At 41.4% G+C, this 25,452-nt stretch overlaps 1 protein-coding gene across 4 annotated transcripts in view; it reads right to left on the bottom strand.

The window, feature by feature from the left end:
• Positions 1-24,666, bottom strand: part of IL15 (interleukin 15) — an 80,133-nt gene extending 55,467 nt beyond the window's left edge. The window contains exons 1-2 of one of the 4 annotated variants that reach the window (XM_047718519.1): positions 24,525-24,666; positions 23,996-24,187 (exon numbers count right to left, since the gene is read on the bottom strand). The gene's annotated coding sequence lies outside the window, so the exon portion shown is untranslated. Of the gene's footprint in view, positions 1-23,995; positions 24,472-24,524 lie in introns of those variants that run through there. The other 3 variants (XM_047718518.1, XM_047718521.1, XM_047718520.1) reach the window with 3 other exon arrangements.
• Positions 24,667-25,452: the final 786 nt, after the last annotated feature.

Genomic DNA, 25,452 nt, shown 5'->3' with positions numbered 1-25,452 from the left:
TTAAAAAAAATGAAAAAAAAAATTGCAAACAACTAACTAATGCACTTAGTGTTTGAATCGAAAAACAAAGAAAGGCCCATGTTAAAACACAGGGTAAAGCAATTAATTCTAAAGAGAGGAAGATGAGGGATTGGGAAAGACTTCAGTGAGAAGGTGACATTTGAGCTGGCCTTTAAGAATGAGACTTGTACCCTGGAAACAAATAATACACATTAATAAAAAAATACATAAAGAGATAGATTGAAAGTAAAAGAATAAAAAATGATATACTACTTAAAAAAAAATTAGTGGAGCATCTGGATGGCTCAGTGGGTTAAAGCCTCTGCCTTTGGCTCAGGTCATGATCTCAGGGTCCTGGGATCAAGCCCCACATCAGGCTCCCTGCTCAGTGGGGAGCCTGCTCCCTGCCCCCGTCTGCCTCTCTGCCTACTTGTGACCTCTATTTGTCAAATAAATAAATAAAATCTTTAAAAAAAAATAAAAATAAAAAAATTAGTAGTGTCACTCCAGCAAATTGACATTGTCTACAGAGCTGAGAATTCAAGAAGGTGGGTAAGGATGATAGTTTAAGAGAATCTTGAATGTGGCTTTACTCTTGCCCTGGAACTGATGAACAGAACCCAATGCTGGGGATGAAGAAGCATTAAGTTGCCCCACATTCTAAAGAGAGTTTTGTTTTTTTTTTTTAAAGATTTATTTTATTTATTTGACAGACAGAGATCACAAGTAGGCAGAGAGACAGGCAGGGAGAGAGGAGGAAGCAGGCTCGCTTCTGAGCAGAGAGCCCAACATGGGGCTCGATCCCAGGACCCTGGGATCATGACCTGAGCCGAAGGCAGAGGCTTAACCCACTGAGCCACCCAGGCGCCCCTCTAAAGAGAGTTTTACAGCTAGGTCCAGACACCCAGTCCAGAGCTAACTCAGGCAAGCCCTTACTACTTCCTTTTACTTCCTCCAGACCACCAACTTCACCCCAAGAACCCTTCCCACATCCATACACAGAATACTAAAATACCAGGAAGGAAGAGAAAGGCAATGGTTAGAATCACAAGCCAAGGGAATGATGAGAAATGCTATGGGGCTATACATAAAAGAGACTGTGCTACAGACTGAATTGTTTTCCCCAAAATTCTTATGTCACAGCCCTACCCCCACTGTGATGGTGTTTGGAGATGTGATTAAGGTTGAATGTGGTCATAAAGGTGGGGACCCCATGATGGGATTAGAAGAGACACCATGGACATTATTTCCTCACTCTCCACCACGTAGGGACACAGCGAGAAGGCAGCCACTTGCAAGCCAAGAAGAGTCTTCAACAGAGAAGCGAATAGCAGCCACCTTGATCTCAGACTTTCCAGCCTCCAGAAGCTCAGGTCTGATATTTTGTTATGGTAGCTAGCCTGAGCAGTACAGACTGACATCTCATCTCCTGGGTAGACATCACATCAGCTCAAGGGATTTGCTGTTAAACTTACCTGACCAAAGGGGAAAAAATATAATAATGGAGAAAAGCATCAAATTTTATTTCCAGCCTTTGATTCAGCAAAGCTGTGGATCAAAGCCGGCCTCTTAGCAAGGGGACTCAGGTAAGTCCCCTTGCTTACCTGATGGTAAGTCCCATTAGGGACTTACCTGGTAGGCTGTCCCACTAGTGGAGAGAGCTAAGAGGACAGGAAGAGGTTAAGACTAATCACACACAGTGGGCCAGTGTAGAGACCACTATATGTGTGAGGAAGAACTCACACAAGTCCCAAGGAAATGCCCAACTCTAGAATCCTCCCCCCCACAGAAAGTATCAATGGTGAGTTACTATTAGCCAGGAAGAGAAACAACAACCAACAGAGAATGACCTCCTATCACAAGAGATCTGGCCCTTTTGCCCTACGTACCCTCTGGGTCCCAATTTCCATCAGTGAAAACCAGAAGGAGTCTAGAAGGCATGAAAACGTGAACCACACCCTCTTCCCCCTACTGGTCTCACAGGTCTAACTTGAACTGGAGGAACAAATGAAGATGAGACTGGGATTTTAAGCGGACTCCACAGTTAAATCATTAGAAGCAGCCAGCATGCTCTAGGACCTGACACTCTGCAAATGAATCATTGCAAATGGCTTATGAAGGACGTGGTTCCAGAAACATTTCAGAGTTAGCATAAAGACATCTAAGATACCAACTATTATGGAGGAGAAGGAAAGAGTCAATGACTGGTCAGAAAAGATTAATTTGTTTTGGATCTGTTTAAGGCAAATTCCTATTTTCATCATTTCATCATTTTTCGTCCTCTAACAATATCTTTTCTAGTTTATTCCCTTTCAAATCCCCCTTTTAAATAATCTATCACTTAAGGCATTACTATTATACAATATCAAGAATAACAAGAATTCTTATTAAGCTTGTGTTGATGGCAAAGATCGTTTTTGAGAAAAATGTTCAATTTTAAAGTTGGTCTTGGACACAGCCATCAATCTTAATGTTTGTTTGTTTGTTTTTTTTCTTTTTTGTCTCCACTTGTGCATCATACTCATTTAACAGCCAACCCTTAATCGTGGTTTTACCTCCCACTTCACTGGGCTCCTCCATCACCTCCTAAGAACTTCTTTGAGATTTTTCCTGGATATTTTTCCATCCTCTCTATGAAGCTCCATCAACTCTATCAGGCACACCCAAAGAGGTGCATTCCTGGGATACTTTTCCCTCTCCAATCAGGAAACAAAATACCTTGACAGCCAGGACAACTGATGAATTCTGCATATGGCATGAGATTGAAATTAGCAGACACACTAAAAGGCACAGAACAAGCATTCAGACCCATCCAATTTTCAAATAGAATGCCCCGAGATATGGCTATGGCTTGTTGGCTTCCTGTTTATCCCTGAACTTCAACAGGGAGGATAAGTAAGAGCACCTAAGACTGTGGTTTAAAGCTGGGTAGAGGGGCGCCTGGGTGGCTCAGTGGGTTAAGCCTCTGCCTTCGGCTCAGGTCATGGTCTCAGGGTCCTGGGATCGAGCCCCGCATCGGGCTCTCTGCTCAGCAGTGAGCCTGCTTCCCCCTCTCTCTGCCTGCCTCTCTGCCTACTTGTGATTTCTCTCTCTCTCTCTCTGTCAAATAAATAAATAAAATCTTTAAAAATAAATAAATAAAGCTGGGTAGACTCAGGACAGTCTAATCCTTTACATGTTAGCAACATGGACTCAGGTTTCCTAGCCCAGGGAGACTGCAGGTTAGCTCCTTCAGGAAACACCCAAGAAGAGGCAACACAAATACTTAGAAAACAAACGAAACTCTAACTCAGCTCGCCTGCCATTTTGCCCCGAGAATCCGCCCCAGGTTAAGTGACACCCTCTTAAAAACACTGTAACAATGTGCCTTCCCCATGAATGCATAGCAGTAATACCAGATTACGGCTGACCTAATCAGGTCATAGGACCCTGTGTGGCCAAATGTATGTTTGGGAAAATTTATCTCGTTACCCCGCAATTTAATTAGTACATACTGAAATGGAATTAGAAACAAAGAATGTTAGATACTCCCAAGAACTTCCGGCTGGGCATCCATCTATCATAGAGAAAGTTCTTGATGAAGACATCAAGTGACTTGCTCTGAACAGCAAGGCTATGAAGGAATCCATACGCATTCCCATTAAGGTGTGAAGGTGCTATTCAGAGTTGTGGTGAACACAGAGGCACTCACTGCACTCACTGCCCCGACTGACATCTCAGAGTGGGGTCTGTCCCCAGAAATGCCCCCAGTGGAAGGGAGCTGTCTAGCACAAGATCACAACATCTCTGTGTGGGGGCTTGGCCTCCTTCGTTGGGAGTTGGAACATCCCTGAAACTCCATCTGGGCTGCAGAGCACTCACTCCCCAAGGGACGTGGACCCACTGGCTGAGGTCTCTGCTGCCAACTGCATCCCTCTTCACCAGCCCCCTCTGCCTCCTTTACTTCTGTCATGGCTTCCTTCCAGTACGTATCCTTCCAGAGAACACACCCCAGCAGACCACCTGCATGTGCATTTCTAGATCACAGTTGGCTTCCCAGGGATCTCAACCTACAAAAACAGTCTCTTCTAGTACCTCAGAAAATCCAGCCCTGGGAAACACATGGTCTCCACTGATGTAGATTATTGTAGGGTTTATTTTAATTTAACAAGGCAGACTATGAATCCCCAATGAATACCCAGAAGTTACAGAAAGTAATTTAGACAGAGAACCCTCTTTTTGTGTTGAAGACCTTCTGAGACTGTTTGTGGAATATACTCTGGGGAACATGAATGCAATTCACTCTGGCTCACGTTAGAATATAATTGCTAAATTTACTCATGTCTGTATGTCCTGTAATAGCAAAAGATTGGAAAGAACTTAAATCTCCACAGAAGACTACTTAAACAAATCACGGCAGAGCCACAGAATGGAATATTATGCACCCAGTATGAAAAAGTATCCAAGATACAGATTTTTAAGTGCAAGAAGCAAGGTTACTCAATAGTGCATATTTTTTTTTTAGAAAGGACTGAACATATGTTTATGTTTCCTTGTGCATGCTCAAAATATTTATAAAGGTATGAACTACCTTTGTAAGCAACTGTGGTTGCTTCCATAAAAGGGAATTAAAAGCAACTCGGTCCCCTCTAAATTTTAAACCATGGGAATACATTACCTTTTGAAAAAATTAGAATATTAAAAATTAAAAGCAAAACACCACAAAGTATAAAATAGCAGATATTTAAATACTTTAATTATACATGAAGAGACTCTGGAAGAAAAATGTATAACATCTCTACAAGGTTCCTTAGATTATGAGCTCCTTGAAGACAGGAACTATGTCTTCCTATTCATTTTTTCATAATGCCCAAAGCCTTGCAGAATGCCTGAACCAGAGGAGGCAGTCAATAATGTGTTGTTTAATTGAATCCTACTGCTTCCATATGGCAAAAGATTTCAAGTAGTGCTTCTTTCCTTTCCTTCTCTTTTAACATTAAACAACAAAAAAATATTTTTTTAATGTAGGATCCAGGGAAACTCTAGAAATGGAGGAAGACTAGCAAATTCTTTTAACGTATTTTCCTGGTTTGGTTTTTCTGTTATTAGCCTATAGTCATCTAAAAATTATCTGGAGCTATGCTGTCCAATACAGTCACCACTAGCCATATGTGGCTATTTAACTATAAATGTAAATTAATTAAAATTAAATTAAATTAAAAATTCACTCCCTCAGTTGAGCTAGCCACGTTTCAAGGGCTCAAATGCCACATATGGTCTGTGGTTACTTTATTGGACGTGGCAGATGGAGAACATTCTCACCATTGCAGAAACTTCTTTTGGACAGCACTCAAACAGATATAACAGACTTTGGTTTCAGTCCTATCCGGATTGAATTCCAACTTAGTCACTACAACTAACAATAAGGTTTAATGGAGATTAACCAGTCTCCCTGGGCCTCAGTTTCATAGTGCCTCCCCTCACCAGGTCATTGTAAGGATCAAGTTCACTCGTGAACATTCATGTTCATACATAGAACAGGCCACGACACACAGTGAGCGCTCGAAAATGTTACCTCCCTATGATTATCACCATCGCGAACGTGACAACTCAGCATGAACCAGTCATCATAACCCTCACAGTCAGGCTGTTCCACCCTTCCCAAAGGTCCCGCAGAAAAAGTGGCCATTAACATCCTTACCTCAGTGTTATTGAAGTACCAGTCTATCGTGAATAAAGCTTACATGAATTCCTCAGGAGGGCCTTGTGTAAAAAAAAAATGTTGGGTCGTGTGGTGAATTTGCATTCTGGTGCAAGCTCTATATTGGGTCAGATCCTGGAAACAAATATTTTCATACTTTGGAATGCAATAGTCTAGTTGGATATGATATTAAAATTCTCACCAAGAAGACATCTGTCATACTTTGCCATGTAAAGAGCAAAGTCTACTACCAGCTAAACTGAAGGGGAAGAGACAGCTGGGTCAGTCAAGGTGAGGTTTTTATAGCTGGTAAATGTGAATTAAATTTTGAAGAACATAAATCATGATAAGAGGAGAGAGAGAAGTGGAAAAGAATGGCCAAGAAACAATACCCAGGGAAAGGAAAAAGAGAGAAAAGACTCCTAGTTTTTGCCCTTCAAAAATCAAGAAATATTTTCCTTTTACCCCAGAGGGCAAGCCATTTCCTTGCTACCTTGTGGTTTCCAACAACAGAAAACCACATAGACCTGAATTTACTAGTAGCCAGTTTTGGCCTCTTTAGTGCAACTGTGCAGTAATCTTGATAGAATAGGATAGGATATTAAATATAGATAACTTTAAACTCAGAAAATATGATAATTGTCTTTCTCTGTTTGACTTATTTCACTCAGCATAATCTCCTCCAGTCCCATCCATGTTGATACAAAAGTTGGGTATTCATCCTTTCTGATGGAGGCATAATACTCCCTTGTATATATGGACCACATCTTCTTTACCCATTTGTCTGTTGAAGGGCATCTTGGCTTCTTCCATGGGCTGGATATTATGGACTTTGCTGCTATGAACATTGGGGTGCATATGGCCCTTCTTCAATGAATCACGGAATACCACATCAAAAACTAATGATGTACTGTATGGTGACTAACACAACATAATATAAACAAACAAACTCAAAAGTGGGAAGCTATTTTGGTGACTTTCTGACCCTTCCAACATCAGTAGTTAAAGATCAACAAGCCAAAAACAAAACAAAACAAAACAAACAAAAGTGTTCATGTGTGTGTTTTAGATGAATGCTCTTCTTTCAAATTCCTCGGGTATTTATATAAAAAGACCTACATAAAAATTATTCTTCATCAAAAATCAGGCAGTTATTACTAACCAATTTTCCAGTATTGCCTCTATAGATAACTATTTAACTATTAAAGTGGACACTGTGATTTATGATGGCCGTAATGACACCATGTGATCACTCTGTGTTGCCACAGAAGATGTACCTTATCTCCTGCAGCATGAGATGCTGTATGACAATTTATAATGACACACACTTCTTATTACCTGCTGATAATAACCTACCAGGGAAATGACAGCTTAATTATACAGCACGTCTCCTGCTGGCAAATAACTGGATTCCAGCATTTCTAGGGCTTCTCACCAATCCCTTACAGAAGAAGAGAGGGGTAAGATTACCCCAATCCTTAGAAATAACACAAGTAAAGAAGTTTAAGGCAGAGTAGATCTTTTAGATTAAATACGGATGCACTCCAGGCCACATAATCCCTCAGTGCCCTGATTCCAGACAGTCTCAACCAGAGCTGGCTGTCGCTCCTCTAATGTTTTATTTTTCCCAGCTGATTAGGCCTCTGGTATCTCCCATTCCAAATACCCAGCCCGTTATGAGATGCATCAAGTGATTAATTCTGAACACCAGGTCCCTGAATCAACAGAGTGGCCACAGATTTGCTGTAGTAGTCCCAAACGTCTGGTTTCTAAAGCATTATTTGCGGGCTCCTTCCTGAGGAGTAACCTGAACGTCTCAAGTCTCCATAGCAAAGCAGGAGTGCTTGTAAAAGTGGTATGAGCGGGGCGCCTGGGTGGCTCAGTTAGTTAAGCGGTTCAGGCCAGCATTCTGGAGTCCAGGAGTCCAGGGATGGAGTCCCACATCAGGCTCTCTGCTCAGCAGGGAATCTGCTTCTCCCTCTGCCCTTGGCCCTGATTGTGCTCTCTCTCGCTCACTCACTCTCAAATAAATAAATGTAAGATCTTTGGGGAGAAAACAAAACAAAACAAAACAAAACGCTAAGAGGCAGACTGTCTGTATTCATAAAATGTGCTTGCAATGGGCAGAGCACTTGGACTCCTGAGTTGTATTGTGGTGCATGTGGCTGTCGGCCTTTTTTTCCCTGGACTGGATGCAGAACTTCTCGATCTTTGACAGCACTGCTGGTCTTTTCTCTCTGCCTGGGCTGCATGCAGTCACCTGGGACACGGCTCACAGAATGCCTGTCCCCAGATTTAGGGCATTTCATCAGATGTTGTAGTTCTTTATCTCCCCTGGTCTCATGAAATATTCCTATTCAAGGAGTAGTTACCAAAACTATGACTATGAATAGATTGTCATTCCTTTATTCTTCCTAACCTCTGCTTTTCATTTTTCTCTGCTTTCTAACCTTTGCCTTTTCATTTTTCATGCTCCTCAGCTTGTGTGCAAAGAAAAATGGGTAACATCAAACACGTAGTGTGCCCCATTCCTTCTATGAGATTACACATTTGTTAACAGCGTTTAAAACTCTGACCCTTTCTATTGGGTGAATTGGTACAGAATACCCCCAAATGTCTGCATTTTGGTAGACTAAAATGTCACATTTCTTTTGAAGGTTTTTTAGGGTTTTGTTTGTTTGTTTTATTTTGTTCCCCCTGAGGGGGCTGATGGAGAGATAGACTAGGTGACTTTCTGTGCCAAAGCCATCCCATCCCTACGTAACAGAGGCTGTCCTATTAACTTCAACAACTAAATTATTAATGAGAAGATTTTTGACAAACATGGAATGGGAACAAATGAAACCAAAAGGTCTTGTAGAATATATCATCTGGAATAGAAAACAACACAGAAGATAATCTCTAGTTATCTGAACATGGCCCTCCAGGCAACTCCCATTAAATGTGTCACTGCCCCGTGCTGGGACCACAGACATTCATTTCTATAGACACAGAATTTCTCTCTTTGGACTTGTGTAAACAACAGCAGTGGCGTTCACTATGTTTTCTTTTACCAGATGCCATGCAGACTACCGTCTTTACAGACTATTCATCACTAAAACGTTGCAATTTCCAAAACTATGGTTTACGCAACATGGAGCCTATAGGTTCCTTAATAAAAATCTGGGGCCTCCCTAATCTTATCAAAAGCACAGAATGGATTGAAGGCCTAGAGCACGGAGCCTGATTCTGTCTTTAGACAGCCACATGACCTTAGCAAGGTACTCTGTGTCTCCTAACCTCAGTTTATCTTTACAAATAAAGAAACCAGACTGGAAGGTGTCCAAAGTCCTTCTCAGTGTCTAAGTACATGCATTAAGGTCACAGGTGGCTTATCAGCATATGGTCAAATCCATCCACGTTCTATTAATCATCAGTGCTACCAGATTTGACACCTGAGGGAATTCCTCTGTTCTAATCATCTTAATTTTCCAGAAGAGAAAGAAAGTATAGAGAAACTAAATGCATTCTCCAGTTTTACACCAAGAGATAAAACTGGGGTTTACCATGTGTCATCTTGGATTCCCAGTTTAAGTCTTCACCAGTAGTCGAATCAGCTCACAAGGACTACAAGGCATGTGTTGTGCCTCATGCTGCCTATCCATATTAGTTTCAACTTCAAAACAGGTCTACTTATCCCTAAAATCAAGGATTATAAAATGCTCGGGGCTTACAATCTGATATGTACTGATCATAACTAAAGGGCCATATTAGCGGAATTTGAATTGTTTTAATTTTATACCTTTGATCTAACTATCCTGTCCCAGCACTGGCACCATCAGCAAAATGCTGTGATTGTGCAATTTACTCTTCTACTTACTTCCAGAGGGCTACTTTCTGGATCAGAACAACTAAAGTAAACATGTCACCCATAACAACTGTGTGTCATCCTAAGCCACTGCCATTTTAACAGTCACCTCTTGACCCTGGAGGATGGGGAAGACAGAAATTTTGTAAACCCCTTTACCCTGTGGCTAAGCCACAACACTCTTGCTTTTACCCTGGGATCTTTGAGATCTTTGTTCAATGTGGCTTGATGATAATAATGGTAAATATCATCATATATTTACATATCTCTGTTTCTTGGATGAATCACTTGGGAGAAGGAAAAATAATTAAAATCCCAGGCAGTTCCAAATTAAATAAAGAACCGGTAAGACCAGCTACCTTTTTCTTTGGAAATCTGCCCTACAGATTCTAGAGAAATAAGATGGTTTGTGTGGAATGTTAATCCATGTTCAGGAGCTAATGGCAAAACTGTAAAAACTCCCTTGGGAGAGAGGAGGAAATTGTATCTCAGTTCGGCCAGACCAGAGTCAGACAGCCTAGGGCCAGAAGCAGAGGAGGAGATGAGGAAGAAGGTTCTAGCTGCTGTACCCTGTTTCCTCCCTTATTTTTCCCTGAAAAAGTAGGGTGAGGAGATGTTTGCTTTACTACACCTGTTAACCTTGACTGTTACTTTCTGGTTGGGCCTGGATTGCAGGGCACTCAGAACCTGGAAAATTGGCAACACGATTGCATAAGCCCATACCCTGGATCCAACTAATTGTTCTTCCCATCACTGCTACAAGACAGAAGGGGTACCCAGAACAAGGGACTGGGAAAGATCCGTGGAGAAGATGGTAATAGACTTGTGGGAGAGTCATGCAGTTGTTCAACAGTATGGGCTCTTCAACCTGAAGGGAACCTCACCCCCACACAGTTGGGGGACATAAGCTAGAGTCAAGGGTTTTGTCTCTTGGCTGATAATGCTAGCCAATGATGATCTCATTTTAAGAAAGGGAAGTTTACAGGGAAGGATATATAGTGGGGTCTCTATTGGAGAGAGACAAAATTGAATAAAAATGTAGGCCAGATGGGAAAAACCAAATGGAACCAATAAGATAACAATCGAAAAAACTAAAAAATACTTGGTAGACCATAAGAAGGAGTTTGGAAATATGAATCAGGAGCAATAAATATGAAGAAAAACCTGGGTATAATAAATATTTTTTTTAAAAACCCACAAGTGATCAAAGTAAAGAGTTAAGTAGATAGTCTGAATGTCAGAAATGAATACTGTTGGAAAGTGGCAGAATGAACCAGACTGTTAGATCAGGCAATATCCTGCAAGGCATTAGGAACTAAAAATTAGATGGGGAAAAAACAGAGGAAGAATGAAGTATAGATTGAAGATGAAAGTAGGAATTGCAACTCTGTCCACTTGCCATCTGAAAAGAAAATAAGACAATTAGTAAAAAGATAATAATCAAGATTTTTCCTAAATGTTAAATATAAGACCTCAAAATAAATATTAAGAGTATAAAAGAAAATAAATTAAAAACACATCCCACTCACAGTCAGGCATATTTTAGTGGCATCCAAAAAGATTCAAGCCCTCCAAAGAAAACATACAAATGGCCAACAGACACATGAAAAGATGCTCAACATCACTGATCATCAGGGAGATGCAAATCAAAATCACAGTGAGGTATCAACTCGCACCTGTCCAAATGGCTAAAATCAAAAACACCAGAAACAGCAAGTGTTGGCGAGGATGTGGAGAAAAAAGAACCCTAGTGCACTGTTGGTGGGAATGCAAACTAGTACAGCCACTGTGGAAAACAATATGAGGCCTCCTCAAAAAACTAAAACTACAATTACCATATGACCATATGATCCAGTGATTCCAATACAAAAATACTAATTTGAAAAGACAGATGCACCCTTAATGTTTAATGAAACATTATTTACAATAGCCAAATTATGGAAGCAACCCAGTGTCCACTGATAGATGACTGGATAAAGAAAACATGGTATAGATCTATAATGGAATATTACTCAGCCATAAAAATGAATGAAACCTTGTCATTTGCAATAATATGGATGGAGCTAAAGAGTATAATGCTAAGTGAAATATATCAGTCAGAGAAAGACGAATACCATATGATCTCATGCATACACGAAATTTAAGAAACAAAACAAATAAACGAAGGAAAAATAGAAAAAAAAACAGATTCTTAACTATAGAGAACAGAGATGGGTAAATAGAAGGGGATTAAGAGTACACTTATCATAATGAGCACTGAGTAATGTATAGAACTGGTGAATCACTGTATTGGACACTGAAACCAATAGAACACTGTATGATAACTACATTGGAATGTTAAAACAAATTCAAGCCAAAGAGAAACTTCAACCATATTCATTAGAGTGAAAGCAGACAAAGGTCAGAATGACGTCACGCTTCTTGCAAGCAACAACAGATGCAAGATAATGGAGCAGAGTCCCCACAATGCTGAAGGAAAACTAACCTTGGACCTAGAATTAAATACCTGGGTAAACCAGTATTTACATGTGAAGGCAAAGTTAATATATTCACAAGCATATAAAACATCAGAAAAATTCACCCTTTATGGCCCATTTGAAGTAATTTTTGGAGAAAGCAAAAAGATATAGGAACAAAGATAAGAAAAGAAGTTAATGTTTATGGTTGTTTAAATAAGCAAAACTTACAAAGGACTGCTTGGCACATAGTAAGTACTCAGGAAAAATGAGCAACTATTATCTTTGTTTTCAGTATTCTGTTATATAGTTGTGCAGAGGGGCGCCTGGGTGGCTCAGTGGGTTAAGCCTCTACCTTCAGCTCAGGCCATGATCTCAGGGTCCTGGGATCGAGCCCCGCATGGGGCTCTCTGCTCAGTGGGGAGTCTGCATCCCTCTCTCTCTCTGCCTGCCTCTCTGCCTACTTGTGATCTCTTTCTCTCTCTGTCAAATAAATAAATCTTAAAAAAAAAAAAAAAAAAAAGTTGTGCAGATATTGACATCCCCAGCATTCTCCAAAACTGAAGGAAATGCTTTTTAAAGTTCTTTACTAAGAATGACATTAGTAGGGGCACCTGGGTGGCTCAATGGGTTAAGCATCTGCCTGTGGCTCAGGTGGTGATCCCAGAGTCCTGGCATGGAGCCCCACATCGGGCTCCTTGCTCAGTGGGGAGTCTGCTTCTCCTTCTGCCCCTCTCCCTTTCTCATGCTCTGTCTTACCCTCTCACTCGCATTCTCTCTCTCGAATAAATAAATAAAACTGTTAAGGAATGGCATTTACTCGAGATTATTTAGCAGATATCATTCATTCATTCCCACATTTGGAAGATCCCATTTAATCTTATGAAGATTTTATCCAAATGCTTGATAATAACTTTCTCTGCATGCATCCATTAACATTATACTGACAGATTTTCTAATATTGGACTATCCATGCAATCCTCAAATAAATCCATTTGATTATGATAAATGTCTTCCTGGTGGGGGCGGGTATGCCGTGCATTTTATTGTTACGTTAGCTAATATTTTATTTAGTATTTTAAAATGCTACCGACTTTTTGTTACTCTGTCTGGCTGTCTTGCTGAACTTACTCATTTTCATAGTTTGTTAATTTTCAAGGCTTTCACTTATCAATAATGATAATTTTACCTCCTCCTTTTTAATCTTTATGCTGCTTTTTCGTTTTTCCAGTGTGGTAGCACATGCTTGCTGAAGCATATAGGCTTTGGAGAGAGACTTATCTGTGGACCCTGGGCACAAGGTCTTGGTACATCTTGGTACATCACCTGAAAAGTAGTTAAGAAAAGCACCTCAAGGAGTTTATGAGGATTCCACAAGTTGAAATGCTTGGCACGAGACCAACAATAGATGTTAACTATTGAAATATTTACTAAATATGTGTTATCGCATCAAATATTTTTTCCTCTACCCTTTCTTCTGACTCACCCACCAGGTCCAGAGGTTTCACTTTCACTTACTGGAGGGTGTGTGGTATAATGAGCACTGGGCGTTACTATGCAACTAATGAATCACTGAACTCTATCTCTGCAACCAACAATACACTCTCTGTTAATTAACTGAATTCAAATAAAATAAAATAAAAGAACAAGGGATACCTAATCCCATCTTAGAAGTTTAGGAGAATCTCCCCAAGAAAATAATATGAAAGTGAAACCTCTGGACCAGGTGGATGAGTCAGAAGGAAGCGTAGAGGAAAAAATGTTGGAATGCAATAATGCATTCCCGAGGAGGGACGTGCATGCCCACATCCTTCGCCAGGACAGAAAGCACAGCATGTTTAGAGAATGGAGAGCTGTTCCGTAGACGTATACTGGTTACCAATATTAATTGTTCCAGTAGATAACGATTTGATGAAAGGAATTATGTTTGGTTCGGTTTTTTACCCCTCAGAGCACTTGGCAAAGAGCCATGCACTGAAAAAGTGCTCAATAAATATTTGCTATATATAGGAAGGTTTCTGGTCCAGTGTAAGCCTACTTGATTCAAAACCATAGCCTGGGAACCAATACTTTACAAACTGCAGAGGCTAAGAGTAATTCGTCTTGAATTAAGAAAGGTCAATATTTAGAAGAGAGATGCCTCAATATCAAATGTAAATCAGCCATCATAAAACCACAGGTCTCAAGTTTTAGAGGCCCTTCACAAAACAATGAGAAGAGTCCAGGGGTAAAGTCTAATGATATAAAATACAGACTCTTAAAAATCTGACATCTGGGATTACTGCAAGTTTTAAAGTGGCCTAATAAAGTTGTTATGACTATATTTGTTTCCTTGGATTCTCAAGAGAAGGAGCACTAAATAAATTAAATATTAACAGTACTCCTATTTTTATAAATTTCTTTTAATCTTTTTTGTATTCTGAAATAATTTTTTTTCAAAATACTTGGCTAATAGAATTAAGAAAATGAAAAAAATTTCTATTCAATGAAATTTAGAAAATAGGGTGTGGGGTTTTTTCTATTTCCTTTTGTTTATTGAAGGATTTTTTTTTTTTTTGCAATTTATAAAATTATCCACTCAATAACAACTGGCACAAAATATTAAACACCACCCCCCCTTTTTTTAGTTCTAACAGGCTCATGCTAATCTAAAGAGCTCATATGCATCCTCCTAAAAATTAATATAAGGATTCTATCAGTAGCCTGGCCCAAATTAGATCCTCGGGAAATTCTGTTTCCCTTCCTGACCCTGACAATATGCTGGGATTGGTTTTCCAATGCTGGGGAATGTTTTTTCCATTTGATGGGAATGGTTTTCCAACAGTCATATGAGATCACTGATGATTTATTTCCAGTCAAATGTAGTCAAACTTCTTTTCTCAAAACCTTTTATGACTTGGCCCCTCATCAATATGTGACAGATTATTGACAACAAAAATAACATTATTAAACGTCTATTATGTGCCAGGCAAGGTGCTAGGCAGAAAAGGATGAGGTGTTTCCCAAACTCCAGCCTTTCTAACTCCATCATCACAATTCTTGTCATCCTTGGTACCACTTTTGTCATTTACTCAAGAGGAGAGTCCATAGGAACACAAGTCAATATAATGAAATACTGGAGATACTATTAGAGAGGTATCCACCAGGAGGGGACAGAATGAAGGAGAAATGTAGTCAATATTTCCTGGGGGCTTGAGAGGAGGTAAAGCAGGGGATTTGCCCTGAGAACTTCACAGAGTAAGTGACTCTTTAAAGACTGGTATATTAAAAAAATTTAAAACAAACAAACAAAAAAACCTCATGGATACAGAAAACAGATGGGTGGTTTCTGGAGGCAGGGTGTTGAGGAATGGGTGAAATGGGTAGAAGGAGCTAAAAGGTACAAACTTCCAGTTATAAAACAAGTAAGCCATGGGAATGTAATGTACAGTTAATACTGTTTTGCATATTTGAAAGTTTCTAGAAGAGTAAGCCTCTCTTGCATGCGGGCTTTAGGGTAGGATGGGAAGAGACACACAATTCAGTCCGTAATGGTTACCTTCCCCAAAACTGATAAAAACCTTAATTCCAAACCTATCTGACCCTAAGAGTTTTGGATAGGGTACTATAAAACTAGCAGTGTGTCAGATAATTATAGGTGTATGGAGGAGAGTTTAAACACAGTGCTGATGGGAGTCCAGTAAAAAGTACGTGGGTTAGGGAAAACCTCACCGCAAACGGGATATTGAACCAAGCCGATGAGGTAAGGGAGTAGGCTATATCTGAGAGAAGAGCAGTCTAAGTAGGGGAACAGCAAGTTCAAGGACCCTTAGATAAGAACAGAGAAGAATGTGTGATGAGGGGCAAGTTTGTCAGTGTGACTGAAACAATGAGCTAAAGGAAGAATAGTAGGTAACATAACATAAAAATCACTTAGGGCCTTACTGACCATTATAATGGAATTTGGCTTTTACAGAAGTGAGATGAGAAGGCAAAGAAGGGTTCTGAATAGAGAAGGAGCATCACCTAATTACTGTTTTAACAGGATGACAATGTGTGGCTGATCATCTCCAAAGATGGCTGCCATCATTGGCACCTTCCCTCCCTCAGTGAACAAGCATGACAAGCTACCCAGCATAGGTCTGGTCCATGTCCTCTCCCACTGAATTTGAGATGGCCTTCTAACTTGCTCTTCCCAAAAGAATGAAACAAATGTAAAGTCTGGGAATTCTATACCCAGGCCTTAAGAGGATTTGCAGCTTCCACTTCCTCTTTTATGGAAGCTGAATACTATATAAGAAGTGTGACAACCCTGAGACCATCACAGTATGAGAAAGCCCAATCTAGCCAATGTGGAAAGGCCAAATGGAAGAGAATGAAAGAACCCACCCAACAGCCTGACCCAATACCTTGAACTTTCTCAGACAGTCCTTGGACAACTAGAGTCAGCTGAGACCACAGACATTGTGGAATGGAAACAAGTCATTGTCACCATGTCCTGTCCAAATTTCTAGCCTCCAAACCTTGAACAAATAAAATGGTTCTTGTTTCACACCATGAAATTTTGGAGGAGTTAATCACATAGCAATTAGAAACAGATATTAAAATTGATAATGAGACCAGGTGGTTGGCAGACACCTCATGAAGAGCAACAAGGCTACTCTTTCTAGTTAAAGTTAGAAAGGCAATAATACACTTCTTACTGAAGGCGGGAGAGAGGGCAACTCACATTACATAGTGGCCAAATACCTGGCAACAATATGGAAGAAAATATATCTAATGAACTTGTGGATCTGGCTAAGAAGATTTCTGAGCATGATAGCTGGCTTCATTTAGCTGCCTAGGATTCATTACAGGACGAGAAAGATGAACTAAAGCGTTCAAGTGGAATTTAGAGGAAATTGTTCAACCCAATACTTACCAGCTTAGAAAACTTTTTGTCATTCTCGCCTCTCCAGACAGCAAAAGATTCTCAAAGAAAGAAGCAGTCTTAGGACAAAGTTCAAATCCAAGGTCTATTCTTACAATGTGCTCTGAGGTTAAAGATCAAATCAAGTGCGTGGCTGGAAGATGCCTCCTTAAGACCTTACGTGAAGGCAGTGCCTCCTAGACCCAGTTAACGGGACAAAAATGCTTCGAAAAACCTTAAGGGTTTCTCCTACAGCATTCTGACTCGTAGCCAAAATAAAGAGGGGAATATTTAAGTGTCTTCTGGGTACATCTTTCTCTACTAGAGTGAACCTCAATAAAATTTATAGGAACCCCTCAAGATTTAAAAGAAAAATGTACTTAAAACAAAAAACAGAAAAACAACCTCACCACCAGGTAAGCGAAAGGAAGGACACAAAAGGTCCTTAGATCCAACTCAGAGCAGGAAGTGGCCTCTTCAGTTGCTGACAAGCGCTATTTCTTCTGGAAAAGAAAGAAAGATTAAAGGCGGGGTGGAGGGGGGGAGGCCTTCACTTCCAGCCAGCCCAGATGAGGTGCCAGAGGTAGGAATGAAGAAACCTTCCAGAATGTTTTCTCCTCAGTGGCCTTGTAAGAGCTAAGGAGCTGAATGTGGTGCAAACTTCAGAATCATGATAAATAACAAATTACTGTTTGTTAAGCCAGTGGTTTCTGGGTGTTTCTGATTGTTTGTTTTGAGGGTTTGCTTGTTTGTTTTGTGAGTTTGTTTGTTTAATGCAGGCAGAGCAAGTAACAGAAGCTTTCTGGCTGCTGTGTCCCATTGAGAACAGGCAGGGGGAGGGTAAAGTACAGCAGCAGGGAGACCAATCTTGCAGTAATACCATGAGGCATGACAAGAGTGGCTTGGGTCCAGGTGGCAGCCGTGAAGCTGGCGAGAAGTCAGATGTGGGATATACTCTGCAGGGGCAGCTGAACGACTTGGTGGCAGACTGAAATGTGGGATATGAAAAAAAGAGAAGTAAGGACACCTCTGAGATGGACTAAGTGATCATGTATGTAGCTCCAAGAATGGAACTGCCACCAAGCTAGAGGAGAGAAACAGTGGAAGAAGTTTGGAGGTTAAGCCAGGAATCCAGTGAGTCCTAGACCTGTCCTCAGAATTACTAACTAGACTAGGAGTTCGGGGTTGTGACTCGATACAGAAATCACTACTCTAGGAAGGCATTAACAGCCACGAGGCTGGATGAGATCACCAAGGGAGTGAGTTACACAGAGAAAGGACTGACCCCACTGACTCCTCTGTTTAGAGGTTAGGGAAGCAGAACTGGGAAGAGACCAAAATGAGTGATTGTGAGGCAGAAAGACAAGCAGGAGAGGTGGGAGACTGCCTGGAAGCCAAATGAAAAACAATGAAAACAACTCTGCTGAAGAGTGTACTGGAAGAGAGCCAAGCCCTAACCGCTGGATGTAACATGGCGGGGCTTGGTACTTCTGACAAGAACAGATTTAGTGGAGCAGTGGGGAAGACAACCTGCCCGGTTCAAGAGACAATGAGAAGAGAGAAACTGGAGACAGAAAGTAGAATTGACTTTGAAAGTTTTCCTGTAAAAGGGAGACCAAAAAAGCAGGTGGTGGCTGTGGAGAAACATGAGGCCAAAGAGAGCTGTTTGTTTTTTGTTGTTGTTGTTGTTTATGGGAGAAATTACAGTGATGGCAAAGACCTATTAAAGAGAGACAAAAATTGATGACAGAAAGAATGAATTACTAGAGCTCTGTCCTTGAGCAGATAACGGGAATGAGACTGCATGTCGGTAGGATTGCAATGGATTTCTGGCTGGTTTCCTTCTCTCCAATTTGCTTTTTCTTCAATAAATCCTACCCCAGACTGACTTTCCCCAAATACTGTTTTAATGATAGTAGTCCACCATTGTTTTTGTTCTATTACATTTCCCGTTTTCCTGGAAGTCCGCTTAGTTGTCGAAATGTTGAATGTCCTCTCATCGAAGTCAATACAAATCAACCATGTGACCAACCCTTGGTTGGGCTCACAGTCTTTATTCAAAATGTGACTGGAGACACACACATAATTAGATGAATTTACAGAGATAAAAACTAGCATAGCACCAAATAAATTCATATAAGGGAGAAAATAATTTTACCTGGGCAGTACAAGGGGCACCAAAAGTTATGGAGGTTGGATGCTTCAGCAGTACTCAGGAAGGATGACAAGGAGTGAGCAGGGACAGCAAGTGTGTCTAGTGTCTAGAGCACAGAGCAGTGTGACTGGGACTAGCATGGAAGGGCTGGGAAGGCTATCCAAGTCCCCAAGCCTGGCTAGAAGCTATTCTCCACCCCCACAACTCCTCCCTACATTCCCCCCCATCCCCTCCCCTGCTTTCAGTGGAAAGCCAGTTCTTTACCCCTTCCTCCCCTACACACACACACACACACACACACACACACACACACGCAGTCTCATTGCTTTAAGCACAATGAGCCATGGCAATATACAAACCAACCTTAGGGGGCAGGCAATAGGCTGAACCAGATCAGAGATCTTCAAAGTAAACACCAGCCATCCCCAGGGAACCCCACTGCTTCCTGAGCTCTGTATGGATATAGAAGAGTTCTAAAAAAAACAATTTCCAGATCCTCTATTTCCATAGGAACCCTTTTTCACAAGTGATATGCTTGAAATGTGCCAACAGTGAGCATTTTCTGGCAAGTTCTCCTTTCCCACTTCCCCTTTTATAATTACCCTTCACCCATTTTACCAAAGAAAGGCACATCTCTCTCCCATTCACAATCTTACTATATGCCTTGGCTCCCCAAGGTGCCTAATAAAGGGGCAATTTGAAAAACTGATATTAGAGAAACGTTCTTTCAGGAAAGCACTGATATCCACATTACCCATACCTACATTTAGGATACAAATTTCCACTATAGTTTACTTCTATGCCCCATAATTACTTACCAAAAGTTAATGAATTACTTTGGTTACCTGTGTACTAATATTTAAAATAGCATAAGGAATAATTTTTAACAAAACTATTTTAAAAATTAAATTTAAATGTACTTTTTTTTTTTTAAGATTTTATTTATTTATTCGACAGAGAGAGAGATCACAAGTAGGCAGAGAGTCAGGCAGAGAGAGGAGGAAGCAGACTCTCCGCTGAGCAGAGAGCCCGATGTGGGGCTCGATCCCAGGACACCGAGATCCTGACCTGAGCTGAAGGCAGCGGCTTAATCCACTGAGCCACCCAGTCGCCCCTAAATGTATATACTTTTTGTTGCTGAGGAGCAAGAGGAGCACAGAAGTTGGAAAAATATATTGTAAAATTTTGAACTATAAAATGTTCAATTGAAGAATAATTGAAAATTTTAGAGGCCAGAGCTAAGACTGCACAAGGGGTATTCCATTTCTCAAATTTCTATTAGAAAGCATATGAGCAAAATGCCCAGTGAGAATTAAATGATACAAGGGATTATTGAATGTGTCACAGGGCTTCTTCCCTGTGTCATTGTGATAAGTAGAACTCCCCCCACAACAACCAACCTTACAACCATTATATTTTCTTCTTGTAGGATCATTTTCAGTTTCAATTCCTTTATTTAACAAAATATTTTGTCACTCTCCGGATCCCTTCTGCAGTCTGTTAGCACTTGGAAAAACCTTAGCATCAGGAGAAGAAGCAACTATGCATTATTAGAACATGATGAGCGAATAGGCATTCAGACTTTTTTTAATCCATTTTTATGCAGTCTATATAAAAATACCTATTTTGTATACACATACACACACATGTGTATGCATATGCACATACATATACATATATATGTGTACTTAAGTCCTTCCAAAAATGACCCCAAGACACTACTAGAGTCGCAGTGGGATAAAACACTGAAAAATATATATATACATATGCCCTGCCTCCAGATATAAAATGAGCACAAATAACACTTCTGAACTGAAATGAGACCAAAGAGCTTCTTATTTCTTACATCTGATTCCAGTACTGAGGAACTTGGAGGGGGGAAGATAAAGCAAAATAATAAATATATAATTAATAATAATTAGTCAAATTCACCACTATATAGCTAGTAGTGAGGATCTGCAGTACTAGCTAAAACCACAGAGGTTCCTTCAACTCCCCTATGGAATTTTTCCACTCAGTCCATTCCAATGGGATAGCAGCAAGCACTTAAGCATTGTTCAATCTCAACAGCCTGATGTAGCAATCTACAACCACTGTGGAAGTAAACCAAAGAGCTAATATTGAACTAAGGAAAGCAGGTGGCTTCTTGCCAACCCTCATACCATAAAGCCTCTGAAAAAGCTTCTCAAATACTTGACAACACCACCTCGGTTGTGATATAATGGGAAAGGCTTCTGTTCTGATCTCTCCAGGAACACCAGCTTTTGACTTGGATGGATGAATGGATAGATAGATGGATAAATTCAGCACCCGGATCAATCCCCATGTACTTACGTCAGGTTCTATCAGCAAAAGCTGATGCAAATTAATGTTCTCATTCAGGAACCATGACAGAAACCTCTCCAAGGAACCACACACATATAGACACTCGCATGAATATCAGTTGATCATAAATATATATAAATATATATAAATAAAAAAATATATATATAAATATATAATTAATGATTGATGTCAATCATGCAAGTACCATATAAGCAGTATTACTTGAAAACCAACATTTTATCTTTATAACATGGCATCAAAATGAAGTCGTGGTTAGTTGTCATTGCCAAATTGTGGGAAATACTTATATGGAAATATCATTCTTCATAAATACCTGTGATCTTAAATCTGTGAGGGTTAAATCCTCAGTTCTACCACTTAACTAGCTCTGTAACTTTGAGAATGTTACTCAGTTACCCTGTGCTCCAGTTTTCTCAGCACTATAATATAGTTCCTACCACCACATAACTTTATTATGATGATTTTTAAAAATACATACTTGGAACAATGCCCAGTACATAATAAGACCTCAACAAGTATTAGCTATAATTAACATGAATTATATTTCCCATATGGGAAATAATATATTTCCCATAATTCAAGTTGCTGGCAGAAACACGGAACTCTCCGTATTATCATTAACCTTCAAAAGAATAGCTACCTGGGGCGCCTGGGTGGCTCAGTGGGTTAAGCCCCTGCCTTCGGCTCAGGTCATGATCTCAGGGTCCTAGGATCAAGCCCCGCATCGGGCTCTCTGCTCAGCGAGGAGCCTGTTTCCCCCTCTCTCTCTGCCTGCCTCTCTGCCTACTTGTGATCTTTCTCTCTCTGTCAAATAAATAAAACAGATAAATAAAAATTTTTAAAAAAAAAGTATAGCTACCTAATGAACAAACTTAACAGGAAGCTCTAAGAGATAAATGAAGAAAAGGACAGTTTTCTAAGTTTTAAAATGTTTTAAAAACTAGCTGGTGTTCGAGGCCCACTTAAAAACCTAATTAGAGTTGTAGATATTTTCCTAAGAAAAATCCACTTACACTAACATTTCAGGGCTTCAATCATAGCCTTCCTGAAATCTACTCAGAGCCAGCAAACCTGAGATGGAGAACTTCCTGGGGTTTAAAATCCTTTAATTATCAAACTCTATTTCAATAAGCTTTAAATCACTGATTTTCTCTCTCCTTCAAAGATGTTGATAAATATGTATTTCATTAACAACTAGTATGTCTTGCAAGAGAGCTGCTGACATTTATATATGAATCTCACCGGTGAAAACAGAAAGCATCAAATCATTTCCCTTAAGTCCACCAAAATCTGCAGTAAAATTCCAAATTTCAGGACTACAACTCCAAACCAGGTTCTGGAGTTCCCATGCCAAACTGTCAGAGAACAGTGAATCCAAAGTATGGAAAGGGACATCTGGCTGTTTTAGTCAGTAGAGCATGTGACTCTTGATCTTGGGGAAGTGACTTTGAGCCCCACATGGTATAGCGCTTACTTAATAAAAATAAATAAATAGATTAATAATAAATTAAAAAGCAAAGTATGGGAACACTGCCTACTGAGCTTCAGGACCAGTGACCAACTTAACTCCTCTGTGTCACTCTGTCACAGAGCCAATGACCCTGCAGGAAAGGCCATTCTGAGTATGACTAAAACTCTGAGGAGAAAACTCATTGAGAAATGAATGTGACCTTAAAACACAATCGTAACAAACCTTTAGAACTTTCTGAGACTTGATTCCATAAAATTTTAAATTGTCACTTTTTGAAGCTACGAAGGCTCTTACTTTTTCTCTTTAGTCTCTTCCTTTACATATCTTTATGTTCTTTTTGTACCTCCTTCCTCCACCACACTGATTTTCAACAAAACAACAGGAGTTGTTAAATTGAATCAATCATTGCACCTTGATGCTTTCAGTAAAACAGCCCATCTCACAGCCATCCCCCCTGGGACACCGCAACCATCCAGAGCTAATCTGTTCATTCAGTCAAGTCAGCAAAACCTCCTTAGGCACACTGACAAGATAAGGATGCCTATCAGTTACAAGTAGATGTCATCACCCCGTTAATAACTTTAGAAAGTAGCTTTAAAAAACACAATGGAAAAAATAGCTAGCGACAACAACTTTGCTTCCAGTTTTGAAACTTGTAACTCATCCTGTTTAAGAATCTGTTCGTACACATCGTTTAGGAATAATCTTGCATTATGACTAAGTTGAAGCTCTCAAAATCTTAAACGCACAGCATTACATAAATTAAAATGAATTGTATATGTCCGCAAAATGCAATCTCAATAACACTGGGAAAAAATTAACTAGATTTTCATTTAAATCCACCTTGGATAAGGATTTTACTGCAACTAAGTTCTCCTACATCTCTTCCAAGTTTCTAATACTGCTTTTCTAAGAGATGAGTGGCTTGTACAGGGTTGGAACTAAGAATCCAAACCCAGGCCTGACTGCCCAGCAATAACCATTTCTGCAAGTTCCTTTCCCTAGGAGGACAAGGGTCCTCATCCAAAAAGGGAAGGGTAACTCGATTTTGCAAACAAAGGTAGCGACAGACGTGCAGAGTCCTACACACCTTTTGCTCCGACCGAGAGGGAGTTTGGGAGGGCACAGGGAAGAAGCGAGGAGCTGCAGTACCTTGCTTGAACTCTCTGAGCTCGGTTAGGTGCAGAACTCAGCGCTCGGTGCTGCCTGACCGCGTCTTCTCCGCTGGGGCAGCCAGACGCACGTCCCTCGCTCTCCGCCGGTCAGCTGGCAAAGTCAGCGCAGGGGAGAGCCCAGCGCAGGGGAGAGCCCGGTGCCGGACGCTGCCTCCCGCGCCTCCGCTGCCTGCAACACCGAAAGACGGGAGCGCACGGAGGAGCGTCGCGGGACCCGCCAGCGGACGAGCAAGCTGCGCACCTCTGGAAGCGGAGGATGGCGAGCACGGGGGGAATAAAGGGTCAGAAGGGGGAAAACCGCTCTGCACAGTGCAGCCGAAAACCCGAAGTCGCGGTCAAGTGTTCCGCGTGAGAGGGCGGGGCGGCGTAACCCGCAGCTGGTGGCGGGAAACGGGTGGGTCGGCCCGGAGCTGGGAGAGGCCCGAGGCGTAGGCTTTCGGGGAAAATTCCATCGCCTTTTCAACCACCACCACCTCCCCTCCCAGAGCCGAGAAGCAGAACTCTACCTCCATCGAGTCCGGGCTGCAGGGCTGGGGGCGGCAAGCGGCGCAGCGGGCGGGCGCTGCCACCAGGCTCTCTCAGCTGGGCGACGGGCTTCGACTGCGAGTCAGCGGGGGTTCCCCCTGGGCGCCCTGAACCCAGGGAGTCCCAACCCTCAGCGAAAAGAAAAGTGAAAGAAGAGCAAGGAGCAGAGGGCAAGACAAACTTCCCCAGCAGCGGCTGGGGGAGGGGGATGTGGCAGCAGACCCTGAAAGATTGCCCCAGGTGTCCAGTTCCCCGCCCTCTTGGCTGGGACGCTCCGCAGGTTTCTGCCACTGCCAAATCCGGGGCGCAGAACTTGGAGGGAGGAGGAGGTCAGGGAGCGCCGGCCCCGCCTCGCAGAAACGCCAGACCGCGGCTTCGGCCTGAGCTTTTATCTTTCCTGGCACTTCCAGGGAAAGCGCGAGAAGTCTCGGAGACCACCCCCGGCCCCCGCCCCTACCCAGCCTGGCTTAGGGCGGGAGGCTTCCCTGGAGAAGCCTGGAGACCTGGGCGCGTGGTTGAGCACCCAGCTGGCCCAGAGGCAAGGGAAAAATGTGTAGTAGGATCGAGCTGGGCTGGGTGGCTACTCCAGACCAGCCTCTCACCCCCGCAGCGCAGGCTGGAAGAAGGCAGGCTTAGGGAAGTCTTGTGGGAGAGGACGGGATAAGACAGGTGGATGACTACTTTGTCCAAGGCAGTTGTGAGCACGGAGGTGAACTGGCAGACATGAGCCTGCCTGTGGATCACTTTTCCACTGTAGGGCACACTGAACTGTAAACACGGTGCATGAACCCATTAAATGGGACGCTGTGAAAATGTTATTAGGGTATTTCACAATTTAAAGAAGGGACTAAGTTCTTTAAAGCTCAGTGATCCTCATGCCACACACAGTCAGCAGAAAAGTCCTCATGC

Source organism: Lutra lutra, chromosome 2 (genome assembly GCF_902655055.1).
Source record: "Lutra lutra chromosome 2, mLutLut1.2, whole genome shotgun sequence".
NCBI classification, from domain to species: domain Eukaryota; kingdom Metazoa; phylum Chordata; class Mammalia; order Carnivora; family Mustelidae; genus Lutra; species Lutra lutra.
Note: the sequence above shows the minus strand (reverse complement) of the source record. Positions and strands in the feature narration are given on the sequence as shown.